This window comes from Dendrobates tinctorius, unplaced genomic scaffold (genome assembly GCF_039654945.1).
Source record: "Dendrobates tinctorius isolate UK_male_01 unplaced genomic scaffold, ASM3965494v1 ptg000005l, whole genome shotgun sequence".
Taxonomy (NCBI): Eukaryota; Metazoa; Chordata; class Amphibia; order Anura; family Dendrobatidae; genus Dendrobates; species Dendrobates tinctorius.
In genome coordinates this window covers 28,360,739-28,383,586 of record NW_027361673.1, presented here as the reverse complement: position 1 = coordinate 28,383,586, position 22,848 = coordinate 28,360,739, and the positions used below count along the sequence as shown (strand labels likewise).

Below are 22,848 nucleotides of genomic sequence, written 5' to 3'. Positions count from 1 at the left end.
CTCCAGACAACTGGTTGTATAAATCAGGAATAAGTGGAAGGGGATACGTATTCCTCACAGTTATCTTATTTAACTCACAAAAATCGAGGCATGGGCGTAAACCACCGTCTTTTTTCTTTACAAAAAAGAACCCCGCCGCCACGGGAGAAACAGAAGGACGAATGTGTCCCTTACAGAGACTCTCAGAAATATATTCTTTCATTGCGGCCCGTTCTGGACCCGAAAGGTTATACAAGCGGGCTTTGGGCAATTTAGCACATGGAACCAGGTCAATGGCACAATCAAATGGGCGGTGTGGTGGTAAAACCTCAGCCTCCTTTTCGGAGAAAACGTCCGTTGTTGTGAGTTCATTTTTCCCTTCACCAGTGAGGTCTGATGAACTCCCTCTTCTAGCGAAGGAAGGTAGTGAGGCTGATTACCAAACAGCTGAGCAGGTAGATGATGACTGGGTCACAGGAACTGATGACTGGATATAAGGCAGCCGACGCCCTGCTGCCTTGCCGGTGATTTTCCTGCTGGATTCTTGGAGACCAGTCTGATTTATGCTTCTCAAAGCTAAGTTTTGCTCTGCCTTTTGTACACTTTAGTTCTGGTTTTGTTTGCCTTGTTTTTTGGAGTTCAGCCATCCCCGGCCGGGGGTGAGCTGAATTCCATTTTTGCCTCTGATCTGTTGATCTCTTGCTCTGTCTTCAGAATATACCTGAGTGCTGATATAGTCTTTTTGAAGCCTAGCGACTTCAGGGCCTGTTTTTCCTATCAGTCTGTTGGTTCATTTTTGGATAGGGTTTTTGCGGATTGCAGACAGCAGCTTTTTTATCCTGTCCTATTTAGTTAGTTTGGGCCCCATCATCTGCTCAACCTATCTTTCTATCTGTGTTAGTGTTTTTCATCTTGCTTCACAGTCATTATATGTTGGGGGCTGTCTATTGCTTTGGGGTCTGCTCTGGGGCAGTTTAGATTTCCCCTTTCTGTCTTTAGGCTAATTTAGTTCTCCGGCTGTGATCGAGAGGTCTAGGGCACCGTAGGAACCCCCCACGGCTACTGCTAGTTGTTGTGGATAGGTTCAGGGGTCTGCAATCCGATAGCTTCCAACTTCTCTGGTTTTCTGGACTTAGCTATTATTTTTGTTTTTTCCTCCTTCGGTGACTCATCCATAACAGAATCACCGGCCATACCGCAGATCCTAGGATACTCAATAGCAGGAAAGAATTGTAAAAAAAAAAAAAAAAAGTGTCAGAATTTCTTTGTGTATATTTTTTCCTCTATATCTCTGAGGCCGTAGGGGGAATTTTTTTTTCTCTCAATGGAGATGAAGCAATTGTCTGATCGTGTGGAGCAGCTCGCTGCGGAAGTGCGGGGAATTTCCGCCTATCTTACTCATTCACATGCTGCTGAACCAAAGATCCCCACTCCTGATGTGTTTTTTGGGGATCGGTCTAAATTTTTGAACTTCAAGAATAATTGTAAATTATTTTTTGCCTTGAAGCCTAACTCGTCGGGGAGCTCCACGCAGCGGGTTAAAATTGTCATCTCTTTGCTGCGCGGCGATCCCCAGGATTGGGCGTTTTCTTTGAAACCTGATGATCCCATTCTAAATAATGTGGATGCATTTTTTCAAGCCTTGGGGTTGTTGTATGATGAACCTAATGCTATTGATCAGGCTGAAAAGGCCCTGTTGGCATTGAGCCAGGGTCGGGATTCTGCAGAGTTGTACTGTCAAAAATTCCGAAAGTGGGCGGTCCTTACTACCTGGAATGATGATGCCTTGGCAGCTCTCTTTCGGAAAGGTTTGTCAGAAACCGTAAAAGATACTATGGTGGGATTTCCTGTTCCCTCTGGTCTTGACGATTCTATGTCATTAGCCATTCAGGTTGATCGGCGTTTGCGTGAACGCAAGACCGCACGAGAGGTGTTGCCACCTGTTGAACAGATGTCTGAACCTATGCAATGTGATAGAGTTTTGTCCAGGGAGCAACGTCAGGAGTTCAGAAGGCATAATAAGCTGTGTTTATTTTGTGGAGATGCCTCGCATATTATTTCTGTCTGCCCTAAACGAGAGAAAAGTTGTGCTCACACGTTTTCTGTGGGTGGTGTTCAACCTAAGTTTCTTCTGGCAATTACTCTGATCTGCTGCCTGTCCACATTTTCCGCCAAGGCTTTTGTGGAATCGGGAGCAGCTCTGAACCTGATGGACTTGGATTTGGCTAAACGTTGTGGATTTCCTATGACGCCTTTCCCTTTGAGGGGTATTGATGCGACTCCTTTGGCTAAAAATAAACCTCAGTTTTGGACCCAGGTGGTAAGGCGGGTCGCCCCAGACCATCAAGAAAATTGCAGATTTTTGGTGTTGCATAATTTGCATGATACCATTGTTCTTGGGTTTCCCTGGTTGCAAATCCATAATCCAGTTTTGGATTGGAAATCTGTGTCTGTGGTGAGTTGGGGTTGTCGGTGTGCCCTTAGTGATGCTCCTGTTTTCTCCACCTCTCCCCAGTCGCATGATGTTCCTGACTATTTGGCTGACTTTTATGATGTATTTAGTGAGAATGAGTCTGCGTCTTTGCCTCCTCATAGGAGTTATGACTGTGCAATTGAGCTGAGCCCGGGGTGTAAATTTCCCAAGGGTCGGCTTTTCAATTTATCTGTACCCGAGCACGAGGCTATGCGATCCTATATTAAGGAGTCGTTGGAGAAGGGTCATATTAGACCATCCTCTTCACCCTTAGGTGCTGGGTTTTTTTTCGTGGCTAAAAAAGATGGTTCATTAAGGCCTTGTATTGACTATCGTGCCCTCAACAAAATTACTGTTAAATATCAGTATCCGTTACCCCTGATTTCGGATCTATTCTCCAGAGTTAAAGGTGCTTGCTGGTTTACAAAGCTTGACCTCAGGGGGGTGTATAATCTTATTCACATTAAGCATGTGGATGAATGGAAGACGGCGTTTAATACTCCGGAGGGACATTTTGAGTACCTGGTGATGCCTTTTGGGCTCACTAATGCCCCTTCTGTCTTCCAATCCTTCATGAACTATATTTTCCGAGACTTTGTGGATACATTTTTGATTATCTATCTGGATGATATTTTGATCTTTTCCAAGGATTGGGACTCTCATGTGGAACATGTTCGGACTTTGTTCCGGATTTTGAGGGAGAATTCCCTGTATGTCAAGGGATCGAAATGCCTTTTTGGAGTACAGAGGATTTCATTTTTGGGATTCATTTTGTCTCCGTCAACTATTGAAATGGACCCAGCCAAGGTACAGGCCATTTATGATTGGGTTCAGCCCACTTCTTTGAAGGCCCTCCAGAAGTTTTTGGGTTTTGCTAATTTTTATCGGAAATTTATAGCTAAATTTTCTAGTATTGCCAAGCCATTGACTGATTTGACTAAGAAGGGTGCTGATGTGCTGAATTGGTGTCCGGAGGCTGTTTCTTCCTTTCAGGAGCTGAAGCGAAGATTCACTTCTGCTCCGGTTCTGCGGCAACCTGATGTCTCACTCCCGTTTCAGGTAGAGGTGGACGCCTCTGAGATTGGTGCAGGAGCTGTTTTGTCCCAAAAAGATCCTGTGACATCTAAAATGAATCCCTCTGCTTTCTTTTCCCGAAAGTTCTCCTCATCCGAACGTAACTATGATGTGGGGAATCGGGAACTGTTGGCCATGAAATGGGCATTTGAGGAGTGGAGACATTGGTTGGAGGGAGCTAAACACCAGGTCGTGGTCCTTACTGACCACAAGAATTTGATTTACCTGGAGTCGGCCAAACGCTTGAATCCTAGACAGGCTAGGTGGGCCTTGTTTTTCACACGTTTTGATTTTGTGGTCTCTTTTCTTCCTGGTACTAAGAATGTCAAGGCAGACGCCCTCTCTAGGAGTTTCTTTACTGATTCTCCTGTTGTGACCAAGCCTGCTACCATCTTAGGCGAGGGGGTAGTTCTTTCTGCCATCTCACCCGATTTGAGACGTGCTCTGGAAGAGTTTCAGGAGGACAAACCTGAGCGTTGTCCCAGTGGAAAGTTGTATGTTCCTGACCAGTGGAGGAAGAGAGTGATGTCTGAAGTTCATTGCTCTGCATTGGCTGGTCATCCAGGTATTTTTGGTACTAGAGATCTGGTGAGTCGGTCTTTTTGGTGGCCCGCCTTGTCTCGTGATGTCATGAATTTTGTGCAGTCCTGTGGGACTTGCTCCCGGTCTAAACCTTGTTCTCACTCTAGTGGGTTGTTGATGCCTTTGCCGGTGCCCAAGAGGCCATGGACCCATATTTCAATGGATTTTATCTCTGATATGCCTGTCTCTCAGAGAATGAACGTTATTAGGGTGATTTGTGACAGATTCTCTAAGATGGTCCATCTTGTACCACTCCCTAAGTTGCCATCGTCCTCTGAGTTGGTGCCCTTGTTTTTGCAACAGGCAGTTCGCTTGCACGGGATTCCTGAAAACATTGTGTCTGACAGAGGAGTTCAGTTTGTGTCTAGATTTTGGAGGACTTTCTGTTCCAAGCTGGGATTTCAGTTGTCCTTCTCCTCTGCGTTTCACCCTCAGACCAACGGGCAGACGGAGAGAACAAACCAGACTTTGGAGTCGTATTTGAGATGTTTTATTTCTGCTGATCAGGATGATTGGGTTTCATTTTTGCCCTTGGCCGAATTTGCTTTAAATAATAGAGCTAGTTCTGCCACTTTGATGTCACCTTTTTTTGTAACTTTGGGTTTCATCCTCGATTTTCTTCAGGGCAGGTGGAGCCTTCTGCCTGCCCAGGTGTTGACACTGTGGTGAAGAGAATGCACCAGATCTGGGACCAAGTGGTGGATAAGTTGTCTCTCTCCCAGGAAAAGGCCCAGCGGTTTTCCAACCGGCATAGGACCATTGGTCCCCAGTTTAAGGTGGGTGATATGGTTTGGTTGTCATCAAAAAATATCGCTATGAAGGTGGCTTCTCCTAAGTTTAAGCCTAGATTTATTGGACCTTACAAGATTTTGGAGATTATTAATCCGGTCTCTTTTTGGTTGGCTCTTCCTGTCACGTTTAAGATTCATAATGTCTTCCATAAGTCCTTATTGAAGAGGTTTGTTGAACCAGTAGTTCCTGGGGTGGCACCTCCTGACCCTGTATTGGTTGAAGGTAACATGGAGTATGAGGTAGAGAAGATACTGGATTCCCGTCTGGCTAGACGGAGACTCCAGTATTTGGTTAAGTGGAAGGGTTATGGTCAGGAGGATAATTCCTGGGTCTCTGCCTCTGATATTCATGCCGGAAGATTGGTGCGTGCCTTTCATCGGGCTCACCCTGATCGCCCTGGTGGCATGGATGAGGGTTCGGTGACCCCTCCTCAAGGGGGAGGTATTGTTGCGAGTTCATTTTTCCCTTCACCAGTGAGGTCTGATGAACTCCCTCTTCTGGCGAAGGAAGGTAGTGAGGCTGATTACCAAACAGCTGAGCAGGTAGATGATGACTGGGTCACAGGAACTGATGACTGGATATAAGGCAGCTGACGCCCTGCTGCCTTGCCGGTGATTTTCCTGCTGGATTCTTGGAGACCAGTCTGATTTCTGCTTCTCAAAGCTAAGTTTTGCTCTGCCTGTTGTACACTTTAGTTCTGGTTTTGTTTGCCTTGTTTTTTGGAGTTCAGCCATCCCCGGCCGAGGGTGAGCTGAATTCCATTTTTGCCTCTGATCTGTTGATCTCTTGCTTTGTCTTCAGAATATACCTGAGTGCTGATATAGTCTTTTTGAAGCCTAGCGACTTCAGGGCCTGTTTTTCCTATCAGTCTGTTGGTTCATTTTTGGATAGGGTTTTTGCGGATTGCAGACAGCAGCTTTTCTATCCTGTCCTATTTAGTTAGCTTGGGCCCCATCATTTGCTCAACCTATCTTTCTATCTGTGTTAGTGTTTTTCATCTTGCTTCACAGTCATTATATGTTGGGGGCTGTCTATTGCTTTGGGGTCTGCTCTGGGGCAGTTTAGATTTCCCCTTTCTGTCTTTAGGCTAATTTAGTTCTCCGGCTGTGATCGAGGGGTCTAGGGCACTGTAGGAACCCCCCATGGCTACTGCTAGTTGTTGTGGATAGGTTCAGGGGTCTGCAATCCGATAGCTTCCAACTTCTCTGGTTTTCTGGACTTAGCTATTATTTTTGTTTTTTCCTCCTTCGGTGACTCATCCATAACAGTCCATATAGTCTTTCAGGCACTCCGGAATACCTTCCAGACCCACGGACGACACAGACACCGTTAACAAGACATTTCTCAGAACAATAGGGACCCCATTTAACAATGTCTCGAGATTCCCAATTAATCACAGGATTATGTAATTGTAACCAGGGGAACCCCAACACCAGTCCCGCAGGCAGGTTGTCCATCACAAAACATGAAATGTGTTCCTGGTGTAAGGAACTCACTTTAAGGAGAAACTCTTCAGTACGAAACATAACGTTATTCTTAACCAGTGGTGTATTGTCAATGGCAACAATGTGAATAGGAGTCTCCACCTAACTGTCCCTATCTTACACCTGGCCACCAAGTCAGAGTCAATAAAGTTTAATGATGATCCGCAATCCACGAAGGCAGAAGTGGATGCAGAGACACTCCCACAACAAAGTTCCACTTGCAACATTTTTGAAAAGGCAGAAAAGGGTACCTGAGAGCCTGGGTGACCTCCACGACAATCACCCGGGCTCAGTCAATTGTTGGTCAGTGGACGGGAGAGGCAATCCTTTTTCCAATGTCCAGCATCGCCACAGTGAAAACAACATTTTCCCACGTGCCGTGGTCTCCTTTCATTCCCTTTGAGGTCGATGGTTCCCATCTCCATGGTTTCCAATGTAGGACAGGCTCCCCTTCTTTGGAATAATAACAGTGTCTCAATTTGCATCACTCCCCTCGCCCGTAGCCTGCGATCCATTTGGACGGCCTGTGTCATAGCCTCCCCCAAGGAATCAGGCGGAGGGTGGAGAGCCAAGGCGTCTTTCAGATGTTCAGACAGGCCTCTATAGAACAAACCCTGGAGGGTGGCATCATTCCAGCAGACCTCAGCAGCCCAGCGCCTGAACTCTGAACAAAACCACTTAGCTGAGTGCTTCCCCTGGCACACACTCATCACCATGTCCTCAGCCATACGCATCTGATCAGGCTCATCATAAATATGCCCCAGGGCCTCAAAAAATGCATCCACATTCATACGCTCAGGGGCTGTGGTCGAAAGGGAGAAAGCCCAAGCTTGGGGGTCTCCCCTTAACAGAGACAAAATGACCCCCACTCTCTGACCTTCATCCCCAGAAAAGTGTGGTCTCAATGAAAAAAAAGCTTACAGCCCTCCTTGAAAGCTCTGAACTTCTTTTTATCTCCAGAAAAGGTATCCGGTAACTTCACCGGAGACTCAGGAGAAACTAATGTAACATCCCGAGCCCCCGATGAGAATACCCCCTGCACAGTGTCAGCGATCAGCTGCTGAGACTGAGCCAGGACTCGTTGTTCTCCAAGGAGTTTCTGAGACATCTGAGTCAGCTGCTTTACCTGCTCAGAAAGAGTGTGCATAGGATCCATCACATACACAGAAGGGGAGCAGAGAAAAAAAAAATGGTAATGGTCAGTTATAATGTCAGGAACACCGCACTACACTTGCTCACTGAGCCAGTGCGCGTGTCCGGAGTACAGAAACAGTGCTAAAAGATACCTGTGGAGCAGGGCAGCAGAGCTGACAATGTGTGCTTCAATCTATCGGTGTCAGGATCCTGTCAGCGCCGGAAAGTAAAGATGCACAGGACCTGAGGACACTGAAGTTAGCAAGCTGGCACAGGACCTATGGTCATGTGACTGCAAGGGGGAGGGGCTTATTGTCCTGCTTTCAGAGATGACAGGACACCATACAACTCGGAGTCAGGCAAAACGGAGGTCATACACAGTACGGGCAAACGAGGCACAGGAGGGACAAACAGACGGGTGGTCAGACAAAGCCAAAGGTCATACACAAGAGGGCGACGTGGTACCAAGGGGACGAGCAGAGAGAAGTCGGGTCACAAGCAGAGAGTCATACACGAGAGGTAGCGCAGTACAAGAGGGACAGGCAGAACTCGTAACAGGGACAGAACCGGATCAAAACCAAACAAGCAAGCAAGATATCAGGCACAAGGCACACGTACGCACAAGGTCAACTAACTCAGCCGAGGGCAGGAGTATAACTGACACCTGACCTACAGTAGGTCCAGTGAGCATTAAATAGCCGCCCTCTGCCAGAGAGAGGCGGAACAATTAACCCCCAGTCTGATCAGGACGGGCCAAAGCGAAACCCGTCCTGGATCATGACAGCAATATTAAGGAAACTAGTGTATATACCCTCTAATATTATACTTTTCAAGAAAGGCATCCAGTCCCTTCTTAAATTTTAGTAGGGAATCACTCATTACATCATATGGCAGAGAGTTCCATAGTCTCAATGCTCTTACAGTAAAGAATCCGCGTCTGTGAGTATGCTTAAACCTTCTTTCCTCCAGACGTAGAGGATGCCCCCTTGCCCCCGTCACAGGTCTAAGAGTAAAAAGATCATTAGAAAGGTCTTTGTACTGTCCCCGCATATATTTATACATTGTAATAAGATCACCCCTAAGCCTTCGATTTTCCATACTAAATAACCCCAAGTGTAATAACCTGTCTTGGTATTGCAGACCCCCTAGTTCCCTAATAACCTTGGTCCCTCTTCTCTGCACCCGCTCCAGTTCAGCTATGTCTTTCTTATACACCAGAGACCAGAACTGTACACAGTATTCTAAGTGTGGTCGCACTAGTGACTTATGTAGAGGTAAAATTACTGTAAGTTCTCCTCATGAGCATCTATGCCTCTTTTAATGCACCCATTATTTTATTTGCCTTTGCAGCAGCTGCCTGACACTTGTCCTCCTCTGTATTGATTGCTCTGCAGAGTTTAGTGTCATCTGCAAATATTGAAATTCTACTCTCTGTGCCCCCTACAAGGTCATTAATAAATATGTTAAAAAGCGGGCCCAAAACTGACCCCTGTGGTACCCCACTGCTAACCGTGACCCAGTCCGAGTGTGCTCCATTAATAACCACCCTTTGTTTCCTATCCCTGAGCCAGCTCTTAACCCACCTACACATATTTTCCCCTATCCCCATTGTTCTCATTTTATGTATCAACCTTTTGTGTGGCACCGTATCAAAAGCTTTTGAAAAGTCCATGTACACCACGTCCACTGCATTCCCTTGGTCCAGTCCGGAACTTACCTCTTCATAAAAGCTTATCAGATTAGTCTGACAGGAACGGTCCCTTGTAAACCCATGTTGATATTGGGTCATGAGGTTATTCTTCTCCAGATACTCCAGTATAGTATCTCTTAGAAAGCCCTCCAGGATTTTACTCACAGTTGAGGTTAAACTTACTGGCCTATAATTTCCAAGTTGTTTTTGTCCCCTTTTTGAATATTGGCACCACATTTGCTATACGCCAGTCTTGTGGTACAGACCCTGTTATTATGGAATCCTTAAAGATTAAAAATAATGGTCTATCTACTGTATGACTGTGCTTAATTCCTGCAGTACTCGGGGGTGCATCCCATCCGGGCCCAGGGATTTGTCAATTTTAGTGATTATTAGACGCCGCCGTGCTTCCTCCTGGGTTAAGTAGGTGACATGTATGTGTGTGTGTGGCTATATATATAGCCACACACACACACATATATATATATATATATATATATATATAGCTTTGTCAGCAGAGAGAGGGGCCCAGACACATTTCTTGCACAGGGGCCCCAAGCTGTCAGTGTCCGCCCCTGGGAGTGCTGGTCCAAGTGAAGAAAAAAAATGAAGAGGGGGCAGACTATGCAATATGCTGGAACTGTAGAAAAAATACATGGACCACATCCAAAAAATATACGTTGATCTAATGCTGCTAGGCAAGATTGTACAAAACTGAACATGAGGTTCTTAGTTTAACATTCCGATCAGCATAGAATCATAGAATCATAGAATCGTAGAGTTGGAAGGGACCTCCTGGGCCATCTGGTCCAACCCCCTGCTCAAAGCAGGATTCGCTAAATCATCCCAGTCAGATGTCTGTCCAGCCTCTGTTTGACATGTGTGAAGTCCACTGCGACGTCATGGCGAAACTACTTCTGGATGAGAGAGAGTGAGAGAGATCTTCCACGGGTGCGCTCATCCCTACTCACAGAATTTAAATGTCCGGACAGACTTCCTGAGAGAAGGTATACATGGATTATTACGTTTACCAGTATACAATAGGAGAATTACCCAACATATAACTCACAGTTGCCAGCATTGTGGGATGCATTTAAGTCCCACTACCTACCCCACTCTTTCCGGGAACGCTCCTGGCCTACTTGGTGTTTACATAAACCATGATGTCTCATAATAATAATAATAACAACAATTTTTATTTTTATAGCACCAACATATTTCGCAGCACTTTACAATTTTAGAAGACACTTGTATAGGCAATAAGGAAATAATTACAGAATAAGCATAAATCAGATCTCAAAAGGAGTGAGGGCCCTGCTCGCAAGCTTACAATCTATGAGGAAATAGGGGAGACATGAAATGTAAAAGTAAAATATGCTTATATTGTACGGTACAGCCATAATACACTAAATAGGGTCTACACACAATGCTGCATGAACTGGTCACCAGCCATAATGTGAACAGTACAGGTTTAATAAATGATGTAGGGTGTGTGGACAGATGATACAGTGGTCATGATGGTGCTGAACAGTGGAGAGCTTTGTGGGTGAGAGTGATGTTTATATTGATCTCTGTATTGGATGGGTAACCAGTGCAACGACTGACACAGGGTAAAGGCATTGGTGTAACGATTGGTGAGGAATATGATCCTGGCTGAATTCAGTACAGATTGGAGGAGAGAGTTTAATAAGAGGGACACTGATTAATGGAGAGCTGCGATAGTCCAGATGAGAATGAATAAGAGAAACAGTAAGAGTTTTTGCAGAGTCTAAGGAAAGAAAAGGATGAATTCTACAGATTTTTATTATATTCTACTGATGCCTCTTAATCATACAGTGATATCTGTTGTTAGTAGCCTCCCATTGTTAAAGGGACTGGAAGTGGAGACGAAACTCTGGACTGCTGCGGCCTGTGATTGGCTGCAGCGGTCAGATGACTGTTGACAGCGTGTCATCAGATGAACATTGGCGGCTGATGGAACGGTGACGTCTCCCCTCCCTGTGAGCGGCCTGTGCTTATATTTTACCTGAATAACCGCTCTGCCATCCCATAGGTAACTGGGGTGTATGATATGACTGACATATACGCTCTCCCCATGTAGAGTCCCACAGCGCCTGCTCCTGGGTGCTGAGCTACACGGTGCAGCCTTCTCTGTGAATGGCATTCGCCATGTTCCTACAGCCATGGTCATTATCACCATCACCAGCCATTCTCTCTGGCTGTCCTTACAGCTCCCAGCCATCTGCAATACATCCGCTCTGTCTGCACACTGTTTATAGATAAAGCTATTGAGGGGAAAAAAAAAAAGCTGCTTCAAGACAGCCGGAGACACAGGCAGCCTGCTATTGGCTACTCCATAGACACGCCCACTTCCTAGGTTTGCGACGTTCGGTTTCTGTGCACCACGCCCACTGTGCCTGACGTCAGAGGAGGTAGGGGCTGCGGTGGAGTGCGGCTGCGCTCCTGCATCTGTCTTCTTAGCCTGCAGTCGCTCATAATAACAGACGCTTCATGATGTTGGTGCGCGGAGCCAGCGCCGCCGCTAGCCGTACTTACCGCAGAGCAATGGGGAAGCCGCAGGAGCAACACTAGTGACAGGACAGCCTGCCGGGAGTGAGCCCGGGCGCTACCGTAATCTTCCTAATACCACCGCTGCTCGGAGGACGTGCACTGCTCCAGCTACTCCCGCGCCTCACCCGAGTGTCCCGGCAGCCGTGTGAGCGGCCCGGCTTCCGTCCTCCTGTGGCCCCTGGATGTAAGTGAGCTGCAGCCTCCCTCTCCGCAGTCCCCCGCCTCCCTGTGCTGGCCATTCACTGTGCTGCTGTGGTGGTGGCAGCATTGCTTGTGTGTGGGGGCATCTCCATTCATATAATGCAGGCTGCCTCCATTCACAGCCGCTGTGCCAGCCTGGCCAGTCACTGCCATGTGTGCTGGCTCCTACCTGCGGGGCTGGAGCTGTCAGTGCTGCTAGGTGTGGTGACCAGCTCACACATGGAGGCCAGTGCCAGGCTCCCCTCCCAGGCTGGCATGGCTTGGGGCAGGCATTATTTCCCCTGATGACATATTTCTGTGGGGAGCGGTGCGGAGCTGATGCAAGATCTGGCCATGCTCTTATTTACTGGCATTTTTTGCTAAGAGATTATCATATATGTAACATGTATTTATCATATAAAGCTGAAATGTATTCTGTAGGCTGAGAGATTAGGGGTAATCCCATCTGGCACATGGAGAATACACTGAGGGGTGCGCTGGCTCTATTGTTACCCAGTGAGAGGTCTGGGGATGGAAGACTGATGCGACATGGCATGAGGCAGGTCACCACCCTGCGCTGTTCACATGTAGTCCCCTAGTACAATGATAAGCAGGATAGAAGGTTTGGTGTCTGTATTTGTAAATTCCAGCTGTTTGTTACACTGAGATCTGTGTCTCTGTGATGTGATGTTTCCTCCTGTGCATTCAGACTGGGCTTGTCCCCTACCATCTTATTGAGAAGTTACATTATAGCCCAGGACCTGTAGGTGATGGTGTCATGTCACTTTAGGAACTGATTTATTAACAAACATTCCTGTGAATTGTGGCATCCATGAGAAACAATTCAAATTCTTTTCCAGTGTCGTCCCAGTTGTTCAATTTTTCCTGTTTTAAAGAGAACTAAAGCTGAGAAACTGCTTGAGCTATTGACTTTTAACTGTGAAAAGCTGATGTAAAGATGCCATCCATATCTACCGATCCCTACAGACTGATATCGCCCACTCTGATCCTTTAAAAGGATGAGAATAGGAAATGCTCAGAGTCTCCCGGACCAGAGACACAGATCCGTCATATATCTGTCAACTGTATGGATCAAACTATTGGCCGTGTTACACGGATCTGTGAGTGTTCTAAACTAATTATTCTGGTGAATATAGATCTGAAATTGACACTTTTGTTTTCTATTGTTGTTAGCTTTGTAGCTGGGCTAGGGAGTTGGTATTTATTTTTTTTTTTTCTCAAGAAACTGTTTTATGTGTGGCATACAAATGTTTTGAAGTTATTGTAAGTTGCTTCATATAAAAAAAAAACCAATGAAATGGCCAATTGATTTGATTCCCATACTTATATTGTAATTTACCAAGCTAAGGCTACTTTCACACATCAGGTTTTTTCCGACAGACAGGATCTGGCTATTTTTAGAAAAACAGGATCTGGCGAAATCAGGCGCCGGATCAGTTTTTCTCTCATTGAATTGTATTAGCGCCGCATGGCCTTCTGTTTCTTCCAGCAAAAACTTTGAATCCTGCGTCTGGAAAAAACGTCTCTAGTAACGTTTTTTGTGTCTGCCGCAATGGAAGTCTATGGGCGCCGGATCCGGCCACTGGATCCGTTTTTTTAAGTCTCCGCATGCTCAGATCCAATTGGCCAGCCCCAAGGAAACAGATATAAACCTGCTAGATGGATCCGGCAGAAAAACGGATCCGTTTGTTAAGTTCTCCAAAATTTACGCCAGATCCGTTTTTTCTAAAAATAGCCGGATCCTGCCTGTCGGAAAAATCTGAGGTGTGAAAGTAGCCTAACTGGGGACTAGAGGGGTCGGATTGTTGTTGCCAGACATGTGCATTCATATTCACATATGCTAGGCACACTGTATTGGATACCTGTGTCTACCTGTCGAACCTCATTTCCAACTTTAGGATATATGAACATATAACTTCCATCTGTAAAGGGTGATGCTGTGCGACATACAATGTGTACCTGTTGTCATGGCTTCTGAAGTTCAAGATAACCTTTCTATTTCCTAATTCCTGGGTGAGATGGACACCATACAGTAGATCTAAGGAGCTGGTTGGGTCACTCCAAGAGCTATTTTGACTACAGTAATTAGCACTTTCATTGATATTAATAGAAACCAGTCCAAAACTTACAAATGCCCATTTGACAGTGGCCTATCCCAGTCATTAGTAAGTTACATCAGAAATCTGATTCCGATGTGCTTCCTGATCCATTGAAAGATTGTAAGTAGTAGTCCCTATTTTGGGTAAGCAAAAGGATTTTTAGGCGGTAGTCACACTTCTGCATCATGGCATATTTAGGGCTGACCCATTTTAATTTTATGAGACAATATATCTGAAATATGTAAGAGAACCTGCGTGCCCCTATATAAAATTAGAGGTATTGTAAAGGCCCATTGCCAACTAGGAGAAAGGATCAAGAGTACTCGGAGCAATGTTTTCCAGTATATGTTGATGGCGAGCAATTATCTCAATCGCATGATTTCTTCCAGTTTATGACCCAGTTGTAGATTTGGGGATTGTGTATGGACACCTTAGGATAGATGTTAACTATTATTTTGTTTTCTCTTACGTAAAACTGTCTCCAAAGGCTACAGTAATCTGTTCACCCCTTCCCGCATAGTGTTGGCCGATGGACTAGCACTAGATAGCCATGATAATCACAAAACGATCTGAACGTGATGTGTAGAGACAAGTCCATGAAGCAGGATGTCATCTTAATCAGTACGTGGTGTTTTCCATGGCTTCTGCTCTTCAGAGACGGGACTATGCCACAAGTCGTCACATTAGATTTCTTGGCTGTTTATTCCTTAGAATGGTTATTTGAGGAGACGTTGCTCCTGGTTATAACACCTCTGTTTAGCCAACGCCATGCAGACAGTCTCTGATTTACTCTTCTGTACTTGAACCAACGTTAACTCATTTGACATAATGACTCGTAGCAATAGGTCCAATGACTTTATCTAGTCTACTGCTAAGTGAAAGCCATTAATAAAAAAAACAAAACACCCTAGTCAAGGAAACCTGGTTCATGCATCTCCAGTAGATGTGACATAAACGCGTCACCAGAGACTTGTAAATGATGGTGTCATGTCACTTTGTGATCTCAAAGCTAATTTACCTGACTGTGTGCTTCTTGCTGTGATTTTTCTGGTGGGTACAGTGTGCCTGGTCTGACTGGGGACTTATCTGTTGGCAGTTATTTGAGGTAGAATATATAGTATATCCTAGTGGCGGATGCAGCAGGAAAGGGCCCCTGTGTAAGAACAATAAATGGGGCCCTTTGCAGTCCAATTACTTTTAAAAATGCACAATTCCTAATGTGCTGGAGGTGGAAATGGCTTCCTTACCTCTTGGGCCCCTGTTGGCTGCACATGTTGCACCAATGTCTGCCCCTGGCAGACCCCCCCCCCCCACACACACACACACACACACACACACACACACACACACACACACACACACACACACACACACACACACCCTCCAAACTAAAAGCATTTGGCATTTCAATGCTTATTATTTTTTTTTCTCCCCTAGAGGTTATTAGGTGATCAAAATATGAATGACATGCATGATAATGGAGATAAGAGTCTGAACATAACTCAGAATTGGTAAAAAGCTGTAAAGCAAAGTACAGTAACATTCCCTCTTTTACAGGAGAGATAAATACTTATCTGAGCAAGGTTCTGGATTATATTAGGAAGGATGAAAAGGAAGAGATTGTTCTAGAAACCCCAGAGTATTTGCTGAAACAATAGTGTACTTATTATTTTTTTTTAAATTGGAACCATATATGATTGCTCAGGTGTCTGGTGTAGAAATGCCATAAAATAGTGAAAGGCCCATTACTGACCTGCTGACGTCCCCGACTACCCACGTGACAGCTGCCAGCAGAACACTGACAAGGCTATTGATTGTTTGTAGTGGTCATGTGTCTCGTTTGGAATATTATTGCTGCAGTACAGTAGGACAGACTATATGTAGTGGTGGCGCTGGTGAGCCTGCAGGTTATTAGCTGACTGTTATGTCTTTTACATATTTTGGGTCTTGACCTAATTTTTATTTCTCATCTCAGAAAATCCTCCAAAGCGCATAACTCCAGTGTGTACAGCAATATAGATAAGTATCCTGAGTTTGTAAACAAAGTCCATAAATCTTGCTGGTCTGAGATCTGTTTGTTTTTGTGCGTTACCTTTTATTTCACAGCGCTGTCATTTTCCAACCACCAAGTTTACTGTTTATTTTTTTTTTTTTTGCACAAGACTAAGACAAAAGTCACTTGTGTAATAGAAAGAAGGAGCTGGCACTGAGATGCAGACCAGGGTCTCGACATAACAATGGCTTTTATAGGCTTGCGACAGACTTATTCAGATCACAGGGTCCGTTTCTTGAGACGTTGGACAAGGGACTTTTGTCTCTGCGTCTATGTCCGCCAGCAACAATACGTTACAGGCTTGGTTGGGCAGAGAACTCTCCCTGCGTAATTTTGTGTACTCTGCTGCCAGAATACATTAAACAATGCATAGTGCAGAATATTGTTGGAGAAACAGTGGCATGTAAAATTTTGGCACCCATGGTTAAAATTACTGTTACTGTGAAAAGTTGAGCAAGTTGAAGATTATAAATGATCTCTAAAAGGCCTAAAGTTAAAGATAAGTCATTTCCTTTGTATTTTAGGGGAAAAATAGTTTCATATTTTGCATTTTTAAAATTACAAAAAGGAAAATGGGCCTATGCAAACATTTGGGTACCCTGCATGGTTAGTACCTAGTACCACCCCCCTTTTGAAAGTATCACAACTTGTAAACACTTTTTGTAGCCAGCCAAGAGTATTTCAATTCTTATTTGAGGGATTTTCCTCCATTCTTCCTTGGGAAATTCTTCCAGTTCTGTGGGATTCCTGGGTCATCTTTCAATTCTTGCTATTTTGAGGTCTAGCCACAGATTTTCAATGATGATCAGATCAGAGGACTGTGAGGGCCATTGTATAAACCTTCAGCTTATGCCTTTTGAGGTAGTGTATTGTGGATTTTGACCTGTGTTTAGGATCATTATCCAATTGTAAAAGCCATCCTCTTTTCATCTTCAGCTTTTTTACAGATGATATGTTTGCCTCAAGAATTTGAAGTTTTATTGAATCCATTCTTCCCTCTACCCGTGAAATGTTCCCTGTGCCATTGGCTGCAACACATCTCCAATGGATAATTGATCCACCCCCATACTTAATGATTGGCAAGTTGTTCTTTTCCTGAAATTCTGTGCCCATTTTTTTATTTTTTTTCTCCGCACATACATTTGATCATTTTGACCAAAGAGTTCTATTTTAACCTCATCAGTCCACAGGACTTGTTTCCAAAATGCATCAGGCTTGTTTAGATGTTTGGCATACTTCTAGCACTGAATTTTATGGTAAGGACACAGAAATGTTTCTTCTGATGAGTCTTCCATGCAGGCCATATTTGTGCAGGTGTCTCTGAACAGTAGAACAATGTACCAGAACTCCATAGTTTGCTAAATCTTTCTGAAGGCCTTTTGCAGGCAAGCTGGGGTTCTGATTTGCGTCTCTAGCAATACTACGAGCAGCTCACTGAAATTTAGCTTGGTCTTCCAGACCTTATCTTATCCTCCAATTTTCCTGTCAACTGCATTTTCTTAATTTTCCAACTGAGGAAAGAACAAAGCGTTGTCAAGTTGCTGTGTTCTTATATCGTCGTTCTGCTCTGTGGGTCTCCAACATGTTCATTTTCAGAGTGCTAGGCAGCTGCTTAGAAGAACCCATGGCTGCTGTTTTTTTGGCACAAGGTTAGAGGAGGCTGGATTTTTATAGAGTTGGGAAATTTGCATCACATGGCCTTTCCTGATGATCATGGTGAACAAGCCATTGCCCTAACAGGCTAATTAAGGTCTGAAACTTTTGGTCAAAGGTATCTGAGCACACAATACAAATCTCCAAGGGTGCCCAAAGTTTTGCTACTGACCATTTTTATTTTTGTGACTTTTTTAAAATGGGGGAAAAAAACTATAATATCTATTCTGTTATTTCTAAACACTGTTTTTTGGTGATCACTTTGTATCTCCGCTCATACTGCACCTACACACACAAATGATACACCATTTGAAAGGTAAACTTGCCCCCTTCTGCAAGAAAATAGCCAAACAAACCACATATCCATGATTTGATCACAAAATGCAGTTTAAACATAAATTTTCATAAACCTGCAGTAAGGAAAAATAACCTGCAGTGTGGCACCACAGTACCCCAACGCACACTACCACAAAGCTGCTTAGACATCACAAACATATCCAAACATTGGCCTTGGGGGCTTTCCAGCTTGCAGAACTGCTTGCCCAGCCTATTTTAGCCAAATTGGAGGATTGCACACTTCACTGCAGGTGAGGCACATATGCAAACACATTTGTAAACATGCACTGCTTTTTCGTTGATTACTTTGCCCCACCACACACGATACACCATTTCAAAGGTAAATTGTTCCCTTCAGCAAGAAAAGAGCCAAACAAACCACACATTCACAATTTTATCACTAAATACAGTTTAAACATTAATTTTCATAACTACAGAAAGACAGTGACCTGCAGGTGGCACCTCAACCGGAAAACATTTTTTGGCCTCAACTTATCAAACCGATTTATTGTATTACCAACCTACATATATAAATACCTGTCTGTTTTCATCAGCTCATGAAATACATCTACATTTGACCAGCTTGCTTTTTCTGAAATTGCCTGCACCCCCGACGACCAATGTGCGAAAATTTCACACGGGCCAAGCTAGTATGTATATATGTGTAAGGCCATGTTCACACGTTCAGTATTTGGTCAGTATTTTACAACAGTATCTATAATCCAAAACCAGGTGTGGGTGATAGAGGTGGTGACATGTTTCTATTATACATTTGCTCTGATTGTTCCACTCATGGTTTAAGCTTATAAATAATTATGTAAAATACTGACCCAAAATACTGCACGTGTGAATGCGGCCTAAATTTGTACGACTCAGAACGAGGCAAACTGTGAGTCGGCAGGTCATAAATGTGGTTACGTCATGCTGGAGCGTCGTTGGAAACTGAAGATAGCGCCAGTAACACTCTCTACACACATCAATGATTAAGAGACAAAGGAAAAACTCCAGAGTGCTCCTGTACTATGAAAAATAATAAAATGGTTCCCATGGTCAGGCCTGAGAGCTTCGCCTCTTGCCTTGGTATGGAGTAATAGTCTATAACTTGAGGCTTGTGTAAAGTTTTCTGTAATTGTTCCACTGATCATTCCCAGTGGCACGTAACTCCCCAAGCATGGTGGCACTGCTGCTTTTTATTGTTGGAAATTTCCACTCTGCCACCTGTATGAGGTGAGCCTAACCACGCGGGTAAATGCTGGACTTTTTCTTATATTTATTTTTTCTTTCTTTACACTAAACTTTCATTGCTAGGCCAAAACTTTTAAATCCTTTCCTACCTTTGAGGTACTTAATCTGGTGAAACCTGGGTGCAATGCACAAGAATTAGGTAGAATCAGGTAAATCCAAATACAAGCATATTGTAATATTACCTGCAGGACTGTGACGTCAGTAAGCCAAATCTCTGACTCCACAGCACTGGTCACTACTGAGCTTGTACATATAGTGCAGCACAGATTCATCTCCACAGCACTGCCTCACTACTGAGCATGTACATAAAGTGCAGCACAGATTCATCTCCACAGCACTGCCTCACTACTGAGCCTGTACATAAAGTGCAGCACAGAATCATCTCCACAGCACTGCCTCACTACTGAGCCTGTACATAAAGTGCAGCACAGATTCATCTCCACAGCCCTGCCTCACTACTGAGCCTATACATAAAGTGCAGCACAGATTCATCTCCACAGCCCTGCCTCACTACTGAGCATGTACATAAAGTGCAGCACTGCCTCACTACTGAGCATGTACATAAAGTGCAGCACAGATTCATCTCCACAGCACTGCCTCACTACTGAGCATGTACATAAAGTGCAGCACAGATTCATCTCCACAGCACTGCCTCACTACTGAGCCTGTACATAAAGTGCAGCACAGATTCATCTCCACAGCCCTGCCTCACTACTGAGCCTATACATAAAGTGCAGCACAGATTCATCTCCACAGCCCTGCCTCACTACTGAGCATGTACATAAAGTGCAGCACTGCCTCACTACTGAGCATGTACATAAAGTGCAGCACAGATTCATCTCTACAGCACTGTCTCACTCCTGAGCATGTACATAAAGGGCAGAACAGATTCCTCTCCACAGCACTGCCTCACTACTGAGCGTGTACATAAAGTGCAGCACAGATTCATCTCCACAGCGCTGCCTCACTACTGAGCGTGTACATAAAGCGCAGCACAGATTCATCTCCACAGCACTGCCTCACTACTGAGCGTGTACATAAAGCGCAGCACAGATTCATCTCCACAGCACTGCCTCACTACTGAGCGTGTACATAAAGCGCAGCACAATTCATCTCCACAGCACTGCCTCACTACTGAGCGTGTACATAAAGCGCAGCACAGATTCATCTCCACAGCACTGCCTCACTACTGAGCGTGTAAATAAAGAGCAGCACAGATTCATCTCCACAGCACTGCCTCACTACTGAGCATGTACATAAAGAGCAGCACAGATTCATCTCCACAGCACTGCCTCACTACTGAGCCTGTACATAAAGAGCAGCACAGATTCATCTCCACAGCACTGCCTCACTACTGAGCATGTACATAAAGAGCAGCACAGATTCATCTCCACAGCACTGCCTCACTACTGAGCATGTACATAAAGAGCAGCACAGATTCATCTCCACAGCACTGCCTCACTACTGAGCATGTACATAAAGTGCAGCACAGATTCATCTCCACAGCACTGCCTCACTACTGAGCATGTACATAAAGTGCAGCACAGATTCATCTCCACAGCACTGTCTCACTACTGAGCATGTACATAAAGGGCAGAACAGATTCCTCTCCACAGCACTGCCTCACTACTGAGCATGTACATAAAGTGCAGCACAGATTCATCTCCACAGCACTGCCTCACTACTGAGCATGTACATAAAGTGCAGCACAGATTCATCTCCACAGCACTGTCTCACTACTGAGCGTGTACATAAAGGGCAGAACAGATTCCTCTCCACAGCACTGCCTCACTACTGAGCGTGTACATAAAGTGCAGCACAGATTCATCTCCACAGCGCTGCCTCACTACTGAGCGTGTACATAAAGCGCAGCACAGATTCATCTCCACAGCACTGCCTCACTACTGAGCGTGTACATAAAGCGCAGCACAGATTCATCTCCACAGCACTGCCTCACTACTGAGCGTGTACATAAAGCGCAGCACAATTCATCTCCACAGCACTGCCTCACTACTGAGCGTGTACATAAAGCGCAGCACAGATTCATCTCCACAGCACTGCCTCACTACTGAGCGTGTAAATAAAGAGCAGCACAGATTCATCTCCACAGCACTGCCTCACTACTGAGCGTGTACATAAAGAGCAGCACAGATTCATCTCCACAGCACTGCCTCACTACTGAGCATGTACATAAAGAGCAGCACAGATTCATCTCCACAGCACTGCCTCACTACTGAGCATGTACATAAAGAGCAGCACAGATTCATCTCCACAGCACTGCCTCACTACTGAGCATGTACATAAAGTGCAGCACAGATTCATCTCCACAGCACTGCCTCACTACTGAGCATGTACATAAAGTGCAGCACAGATTCATCTCCACAGCACTGTCTCACTACTGAGCATGTACATAAAGGGCAGAACAGATTCCTCTCCACAGCACTGCCTCACTACTGAGCATGTACATAAAGTGCAGCACAGATTCATCTCCACAGCACTGCCTCACTACTGAGCATGTACATAAAGTGCAGCACAGATTCATCTCCACAGCACTGTCTCACTACTGAGCGTGTACATAAAGGGCAGAACAGATTCCTCTCCACAGCACTGCCTCACTACTGAGCGTGTACATAAAGTGCAGCACAGATTCATCTCCACAGCGCTGCCTCACTACTGAGCGTGTACATAAAGCGCAGCACAGATTCATCTCCACAGCACTGCCTCACTACTGAGCGTGTACATAAAGCGCAGCACAGATTCATCTCCACAGCACTGCCTCACTACTGAGCGTGTACATAAAGCGCAGCACAATTCATCTCCACAGCACTGCCTCACTACTGAGCGTGTACATAAAGCGCAGCACAGATTCATCTCCACAGCACTGCCTCACTACTGAGCGTGTAAATAAAGAGCAGCACAGATTCATCTCCACAGCACTGCCTCACTACTGAGCATGTACATAAAGAGCAGCACAGATTCATCTCCACAGCACTGCCTCACTACTGAGCCTGTACATAAAGAGCAGCACAGATTCATCTCCACAGCACTGCCTCACTACTGAGCATGTACATAAAGAGCAGCACAGATTCATCTCCACAGCACTGCCTCACTACTGAGCATGTACATAAAGAGCAGCACAGATTCATCTCCACAGCACTGCCTCACTACTGAGCATGTACATAAAGTGCAGCACAGATTCATCTCCACAGCAGTGCCTCACTACTGAGCATGTATATAAAGTGCAGCACAGATTCATCTCCACAGCCCTGCCTCACTACTGAGCATGTACATATAGTGCAGCACAGATTCATCTCCACAGCACTGCCTCACTACTGAGCATGTACATAAAGCGCAGCACAGATTCATCTCCACAGCACTGCCTCACTACTGAGCATGTACATAAAGAGCAGCACAGATTCATCTCCACAGCACTGCCTCACTACTGAGCATGTACATATAGTGCAGCACAGATTCATCTCCAC

At 45.0% G+C, this 22,848-nt stretch overlaps 1 protein-coding gene across 3 annotated transcripts in view; it reads left to right on the top strand.

Moving 5' to 3' along the window:
• Window positions 1-11,621: 11,621 nt before the first annotated feature.
• The window catches only part of SNRK (SNF related kinase), an 85,526-nt gene continuing 74,299 nt past the window's right edge, over window positions 11,622-22,848 (top strand). The window contains exon 1 of one of the 3 annotated variants that reach the window (XM_073569055.1): window positions 11,622-11,640. The gene's annotated coding sequence lies outside the window, so the exon portion shown is untranslated. The other 2 variants (XM_073569047.1, XM_073569062.1) reach the window with 2 other exon arrangements.